At 37.9% G+C, this 8,845-nt stretch overlaps 1 pseudogene; it reads right to left on the bottom strand.

Moving 5' to 3' along the window:
- Positions 1-4,510: 4,510 nt before the first annotated feature.
- On the bottom strand, positions 4,511-6,522 carry LOC109377765 (phosphoglycerate kinase 1-like; annotated as a pseudogene).
- Between the last annotated feature and the right edge of the window lie 2,323 nt (positions 6,523-8,845).

The following is an 8,845-nucleotide window of genomic DNA, read 5'->3' as shown; positions in this document are numbered from 1 at the left end:
TTCTGTAGCACATGATATTTTAATCCATCATTTATGTACATCTTCCTGACTAAACCCATCTCCTCTGCCCACTTTGGGTTTATTGGGAGAAGGGCTGGAAGTGCCTCTGCAGGTTAAGCATGGTGATGAGTCCAGTGAGGTGAGATCCACATGGGAGCAGGATGGAGGTGGGCAATGGAGCTGGTAGGGCTAGCTGGGTCTGAGTCACCAAGAGCCTCGCTAGCCATGCAAGAGGCTGGACTTGATCCCATGATGAGTGTGGAGTCGATGGAGGGGCTTAAATACAATCAGACTTGGGTAAATGGTGGTTGTGTGCAGGCTGATGACAGAATGAGGGCCTAGCAGAGGCAGCTGGATGAAAGAAAAATACAGGTCTAGATTCCAGAGAAAAACTGGATTTTGAAACAATAAGCCTTGGCCACTGTTATGTCCACTGCTATTCAGGAACATTTGGACTTATTTCTCCCTTAAGAATTTTACAAGCCAGCCAGGGTGGCGTGTATGTGTGCAAAGCAAGGTGGATATGGCAAAGCAAGGGAAATGGCTGAGAATGTAGGTAGGCTCTGAGCTGGTCTACCTGAGCTCAAATCCTGATGAATGACTCATGAAAGTTACCTGACTTTTTTATGTCTCAGTTATTTTCAGCTTAAAAGGGGGAATATGTATCTCATTATGTTGTTGGGAGGAGTAAGAGCTAAGGAATATAAAATGCTTGGCACATAATGAGCACTCAATAAATATAAGCTATTATGGTTATAAGAATATTACAAGTTAGCCCAGGGAAGGGAGTGCTCAAATTGGCGTGGGGGACCACAAGACTTCATAAGAGTTGCTTAGGGGATGGGTCTGCTGGGAGGGCAGAGACACAGAGAGAATCTTTCCTGGGGTTGTGGGGTTTAGAGAAAAATGGATTTCCCATGTGCATACTGTAAACTCATGACTTACAAATCTCATTTCTTCCAGCACATGGTCAGCTCCAAAATATTTGTTAAATGAATGAAAGCTTCCAAAATATTTTTTAAATATTTTCAAAATTTCGTTAAAATTATTATTTTATTAAGAAACACTCACTGTAAAATTTTTACCCATTTATTAAAGAAACTTTAGAAAATAGACATTGTCAAATCTAGTGAGTTAAATTATAGTCACTCCAATGGCTTTCATATAATAGACTGATGTGCAAACTTAGGCAACTTTTTCAAATTACTTCTATTAATTATAAAATTATTCAATATAATGAAAGATTGTCCAATATAAAATTATCTAATCTATCCAAGCTTCCTATTAAAACAACAGCCCACACTGGCAAATTTCTGTGGGGGTGAGGCAGAGGCCATATATAATACCTTAACATCTAGGTGAGTGTCATGTTAGGGATGCACTCTTCCCGCAGCTGCCTAGGTGTTCACTATGGATTGGAATCCAGGATAAGGGTTTCCCTATCAGAGGGGGAGGGCCAGAGCCTTCAACTTGAGAATCCCTCCACCTTCAAGGACTTGAGAGTGGAAGGACAGCATGCCATCCTTTCCACAATAGGCACAAATGTCATCAAGCTCTGCAAGCTTATGGCTCTTTACTCTGGAGTGGGGAGTGGCTTTCTGAGTTTGAAGGCTTATTGCCTTCCTGACCTGAAGGGCTGCATGCAAATGAGCAAACCCTAGCATGTTGATCCTAAGTATGACTGGTGCACATTTAGCTCTGCTGTAGGTCTTATGAATATGCAAAGAGGCAACCTCAATATATTGGTACTGATACTATGTGTTGACCCTCCCTGACATATGGTATATGTTGGTAATTAATTACTGTACCCAGAACTGGGACTTCAAGTAACAGTTCATATACACACCCACTCTACACACATAAACAAAAAGGAAGAAAATTACAATTTCTCATAATCCCACCATTGCTAAACCTTTTGTTGAGTTTATGCACGTGTTGTGTGTGTGTGTGTGTTTGTGTGTGTGTATGATATTTTATATATCTGTGCAGATATATAGTTTGAAAAAATAAATAAAACTATAGCAATAGAATGAGATAATACTGTACATACTGTTGCATACCCTTTTTTTTTTCACTTAAACATAAATTAATGGACATATATCCGAATTTGCCACTTATTAACTAGGTAATCTTGAGCAAGTTACTTAATCCCCCATGCCTCAATGTTTTCATCTATAAAAATGAAAATATGAGTATTTTATCACAGGGAGTCATATTATAAGGATTAAATGAGATAATACATATGGAATGCTTAATTTGGGTCCAGTAAATGTTAGTTACTCTTATTAAGTGATTAAATATTCTTCTCCAAAATTTTAAATGGCTGTATAGCATTCCATTGTATTGATACACTGACATATGTTAAATAAATATATATTTACATAATATATTTATATTTATATTATTATGTATAACATATATAATAATATTATATTATTGTAGTTGTATTATAAATTATATTTATAATATATTTATATTATAATTATATTATAAGTTATATTTATAATATAAATATATTATATTATATATTATTTATACACATGATATATATCTTGTATGTGCATTGACATACTGATAAGCACCATATGTATATAATGGCATATGTTTACTCATACATATGCTATTATATCAATACACATATGTTATATATATATACACGTATAATCAATTAATTATCTCTAGATATTTAGTTTGTTTCTTCTTTTTCAGTATTATAAATAATTATCTTAGTCCATTTGGGCTGCTATAATAAATTACATAGACTGGGTGGCTTACACAACAAACATTTAGTTCTCATAGTTTTAGAGGCTGGGAAGTTCAAGATAAAGGGACGAAACTTGAGTACAGAATGCAGCAAGATAGAAGTAAACTTCTTTAAGGGAGAAAATTTTCCTAAAATTTTCATTTGATGATTTTATTCTCATTTGAAGACCCACTTTTTGGTTTGCAGATGGACGTCTTCTCATTGTATCTTCACATGGTGGAAAGGGAGCAAACTAGCTCCCTGGCCTCTTCTTATAAGGGCATTAATCCCCTTTATGAGGGCTCCACCCTCATGACCTAACTACCTCCCAAAGAACCTGCTTCCAAATACCATCACATTGGGGATTAGGGTTTCAACATATGAATTTTTTTAGGGGGGATGCAGACATTCAGTCCCTAACAGCAATCCTTCAGTGAACATTCTTGCAACTAAGTAACTACACATATCATTGAATATTTCATTAGGATAAATTCCCAGAAGTGAAAATGATGATTTAAATAAAACAATATCTTAAATATGTTTTGCAGTTGTTACATATTTTATTTTAAATACCAGGTGTTTATGCAAGCTGAAATTCAATGGAATCAGGAAAAATATCATTTCTTAGTTTCACTCACTTCTGAATGTTTCATTCACAGCAACTATGTGAGACTCATCTGTGCTGTGGCAGGAAGTTGTGCTTAGTTCCTTTTCATTGCTGAATACTATTCCACTGCCACACCTGTTTAACTGCCTCCTTTTAGTTGCTTCTACATTTAACTATATGTTACTGATATCCAGATTCTACTCAACATCTTAGATTTACGTTTGTGGCTAAGAGTAGAGAAAATAACTATTATTTCCTTAGGATAATTTCTTATGTGAAAAGCCTAAATGATAATGAACACTAAAATTATTAGACAAGTCTGCCTCAAAACTCTTAACTTTGGTGTATTAATTTTTTTTCATTTATCTCTTAAGAAATCTTTAAAGACTGCCCAAGGTCTTTAATGATTGCCCAATGAGAATAAAATCATCAAATGAAAATTTTAGGAAAATTTTCTCCTTTGAAGAAGTTTACTTCTATCTTGCTGCATTCTATACTCAAGTTTCGTCCCTAAACCCTGAAACTGAAGGCACCCTTGGAGATCCCAGTTCATCTCTCTCATTTCACAGAAAAGAAAGTAGGCCAAGAGAGGAGTAGTGGTTTGTCTACAATCATCCTGTTAGCTGGTGGCAGAGGTAGATCTGGAAGCTCTGTCTTCTGATGCCAAGTCCAGTGGCTTTTCTGCTTGAGCGCACTGTGTTTCCTAAGGCATGACCTTGGCCAGCTCCTTCCTCTCTCAGTTCATATGATTACTGAGTAGACAGCCTTGTGTGAGTCCAGATAACTCAGAGTTGAGGCCTGGAAGGGGTCAGGGTTGGGTGGTAGGTGGTAAAGGGGTGGCCAGTTATTCTCAGATTGTGAATTGGAGAAGGCCTTGTGGAGTTGGGCCAATAGGATTGGTCTTAGGCCAGGAGCAGCCTAGGAGCTGTACAAGAAGGCCTAATGGAAGAACAGTCTGGAAAGGCAGAATGGAGGGCCCTGCTTACCAGCCATAGGGGTATAGATTTTAGTTCTGCAAAGCTGTGGAGCCATTGAAGGGTTTCTGTGCTTGTTTGTTTTGTTTTGATTAGAAAATATATATAAAATTTGCTATTTTTGCCATTTTAATTTTTTTCTAGTTTCAATGGATACTTTTATTATTTATTTCATAGGTCAGCAACTTCATCTCCCTCCCTCCCTACAATTGGAATTTCATCTTGTTTACATGCTGAGTAGTGAAACAATAACAAAGCTAATCAGAATAAGCTACCCCCAAAACAGAGCTAAGCCAACAGCTGACTTTCTTTCAACAGGCAAAATATAAATATAATGCAGTTTTAGAATGCACAATGGTTTAGTCACTAAGAAATTCAAATGGGATCTTGAAGAATGTAGGCAAATCCAAGGTGCAGTAAAGATTAGCTGAGATGCTGTGCAACTGTTTAAGGCTTCCTGATGCTGCATCTCTTGGCCACTAGTTGAATCCTCATGTGGGAAGATTTTAGCTAATACCAAGTGGAGATGCGGAAAGCACTAAATTGACTTAGGGGATGTGAACAGGAACCAAAAGGCAGGGAAGTACTAAACATTGCTGAAAGCACCCACCCCAGGAAGGACTTTACTTTCCAGAAGCTCTAAACTGGCACCACCCCACCCCCCACCACCACCCCAGTGCTCACATGGGTGATTTTAACCTCTAGTGTTCCATTTGGCACAGCAAGTGACAGTGTCTCCACCACCTATGATGGTGATTCAGTCCCTGGAAATGGCTTTCACCATCTCGTCCATGAGGGCTTTGGTCCCTTGGGCAAAAGTTTCCCATTCAAATACTCCCACAGATCCATTCCACACCATTTTCTTAGCCCTAGAGACAGCCTCAGCATACTTCTTGCTGCTCTCAGGACCATGGTCCAAGCCCATCTAGCCAGCAGGTATGCCAGAGGTCACAGTGGCTTGGCCAGTCTTAGCATTCTCATCAAACTTGTTAGCAGTGAGAAAGCCAACAGGCAAGGTAATTTTCACACCATTTTTCTCAGCTTTGGACATCAGGTCTTTGATGATCTTGGCTCCTTCTTCATCAAACAAAGAAGTGCCTATTTCCATTTTGTTGAGCATCTTAAGGAAGGTAAAAACTATTCCACCACCAATAATCATTTTATTGACTTTGTCTAGCATATTATTGATCAGTTGAATCTTGTCTGCAACTTTAGCTCCACACAGGATGGCCAGGAAGCGTTGCTCTGGGCTCTCCAAGGCCTTGGCAAAGTAGCTCAGTTCCTTCTTCATTAAAAAACCTCCACCTTTATTATTTTTTATTTTTTAGCTGAGCCATCCTGCCACCTGTTGGCAACTCAATGGCAGCTCAGCTCGGGCCAGGAATCAACCCGGTGACCCTGTTGCTCAGAGCTCGCACTCTTGAGTGAGCTCTTAACGAACTGAGCCTCTCGGCCGGCCCTTAAAAACTTCCACCTTAATATGGCAGATTGATTCTTACCATGGAGCTGTGGGCTCCGTGAGCAGCGCCAAAAGCATCATTGAAATAGACATCCTCTTGCTTGGAAAGTGAAGTTTGGAAGGCTTTTATTTTAGCTGGCTTGGCTTTAGCCTTGTTCCCAGAAGCATCTTTTCCCTTTCCTTCTTCCTCCACGTGAAAGCAAAGATTTTCCAGCAAGATAACAGACCCAGCAGCTGGGTCAGCACAAGCTTTTTCCACTTCAGGATCCACGCAGTGCTTCAGGAACAAAACATTCTTGCCCACCAGAGATCTCAGTTCTACAGCAACTGGCTCCAAGGAGTGCTTGTTAGACATGGGGATGCCGTCAGGCTGGTCCAGGTGACTCGTAAGAACAACTGACTTGGCTCCATTTTCCAAGCTGAATTTGATGCTTGGGATGGCAGCCTTGAGCCTCTAATTGTTTGTTATCTGGTTGTTCTTCATAGAAACATTGAAGTCCACTGTCGTAACAACCTGCTTTCCTTTCATGTCCAGCTTGTCCAGAGTCAGCTTGTTAGAAAGCGACATCTTGGCAATATACAAGTAGCAGCAGTGAGAGGCTGCAGACTCATACAGCGACGGAGATAGCAGCTGATTTATACTGGATATTGCATGCGGAATTTACGAGTATATACCTAGGAGGGGAATTTCTGGGTCATATGGTAATTCTATGTTTAACTTTTTGAAGAACCACCAAAGTGTTTTCCACAGCAGCTGCACCATTTTATATTCCCACCAGCAATGTACAAGAACCACTGGAGGGTTTTGAGCAACACTCGAATAAGATAACCTTCCACAAGCCACCTCCACTCCTGGACTGCTGCAGTATTCTTCAGGAATTAGGAAATGACTACTCCTGTGTAAACTCCCTGCTTCTGGGCTATTGCAGTACACCCCTGATGGTTTCTTTTCTTTTTAGTGTAGGTATTTAATTATTTAGTGATTACCTCTCTCCTTAATCCTAATATATCCCACTGTATGAAAATTCTCAGCAAAACAACTGGATCTTCCTCATTATAGCATATTCCTGCTTTGTTATATATTTTCTCCTCTCCTTGAAAACTTTCTTATTAGAGCCTGTTGGACTCAGGGAAAGAGTTAGTATTCTAGCTTTGTGGCCATCAGCAAGTTGCAGAAATTTTCTGGGCTTGTTGCTTTGTGGAGGATGTAGGGAGATGTGATACCTGAAGACTTTTTTCAGAAGACTGTCTTAAAACTGGGATAAAAGGAGCAAAGTTATATAGTATACCTTTGCAGTACTTCTGATAGTCTCAATTTTGATGTTGAGCTTTTAAAAAACTGAGATCCTAGTTATATTTAAACTTTTATGTACAAACCCAAGGTGGTTTATGTCTTAAAACATTATTTTCTGCAATCCATATGGAATCGTTCAAATTCACATTCCACATGTTTTTGAAATGCTGTTATCATTATTATTATTATTTAAAAAAAATATTTATCTTGTCCAAAATTTCCCTCCTATGGTGGATACTGATAAAACCATCAAGGCAGCTCTATTTGTCACAATTTATACATTTGGGGGTAAGTTTTAAAATTTATTCAAACCCAGTAAATACCATGTAATTTTACATAAATAAATATATTTACATTCTTTATAGTAATATGAATATATAATATACGTTACTTATATATATTTATAAATATAGAATATGTGTGCATTCATTATAGTAACACAATGTAAGAAAGCAGTGTTTTCTGGTTTGATTGTTTTTAGATGCACCAGCAGTTATTGCTTTGACTTTAGTTTGACAAATTTACAATAGGAAGAGGTGATAAAATGACTGTACTTAGAAAATATTATATGTACATATAATAAAAAAGTACATATAGTAGAATATTAAAATAATGTACAAGAATATAGCAATCTTCAGTTTATATTAATTGGTCTTTCCTAGATTGGTAAGTTCTAAATTATTTTGTTTATGGACTCTGCCAACTCATTGTATCTATTTTTCAGAAACACAGTTTTAGAACACAGTCTGATTATTTCAGGGCATGCTGGGTAAAGTGAACTATCTAAAAGCAAACAATGTTTACAGTTACTCTAATGCACCACAATTTAGATTCCCTTTGGCAAAGAAAACTAAATAATGATCTGCTACTTCTCAGCTATGGTCAATAGAGAGCTTTGAGCTCCTTGTTCAAGGGAACATCATTGCAAAGGCAGCTTCTGGAGAGAATGGCCAGAAAACCTGTGTGGACACACCATACCAGATGCCCCCTATCAGGCTGTGCTGTATCTTTAGATCATTTCGCCGGGACACATTTGTTTGCAAAATCAGGATTAACTTGCATTGTTGTGGTTTTAATTTGAAACAAAATGAAGAAATAAAAATTCAGATAGAGACTTAAAAAGGAAGGAAATTCTGACTCATGCTATAATATAGATAAATCTTAACATTGTGTTAAGTGAAATGAGTGAGTTACAAAAAGACAAATACTGCATGATTCTACTTATATGAGGAATATTCTACTCTACTACCAGAGCCATTAAACTCATAGAGACAAAAAGTAAAATGGTGGTTTCCAGAGGATGGGGAGGGGAAATACACAGTTGTGGTTTAATGCATGCAGAGTTTCAGTGGGAAAGATAAAAAGTTCTGGAGATGGATGGTGGTTATGGTTGTACAACAACATGAATGTATTCAGTCTTCAGAAAAGTTATGACGTATTTTGTCTATGTTTTTCAAAGGTCATTTATTTATATAAAGAACAAAGATCAATCAATGATATATTGCCCGTTTTGTCTGGATGATGGATTCATTCAAACTGTCCAATTGCTGACAGCACACATTCAAATTGATTGTTTGGTTCCTTGGTAGGAGTTTGAAAAACACGACACTTTTAAAATCCCACCACACTGAGAGCATAACCTTCCTCTGATAATGTCTGCTTTCAATGTCGTTTGAGGCAAATCATCACGTCGGGACCAAGACCATTTCCATGCCACACTGTTGTAAACAACCCACTTCTCATCACCAGTTATCAGTCGCTTCAAAAA

Source organism: Hipposideros armiger, unplaced genomic scaffold (assembly GCF_001890085.2).
Source record: "Hipposideros armiger isolate ML-2016 unplaced genomic scaffold, ASM189008v1 scaffold_1537, whole genome shotgun sequence".
Lineage (NCBI taxonomy): Eukaryota > Metazoa > Chordata > Mammalia > Chiroptera > Hipposideridae > Hipposideros > Hipposideros armiger.
This window is presented reverse-complemented; position numbering and strand designations above follow the sequence as displayed.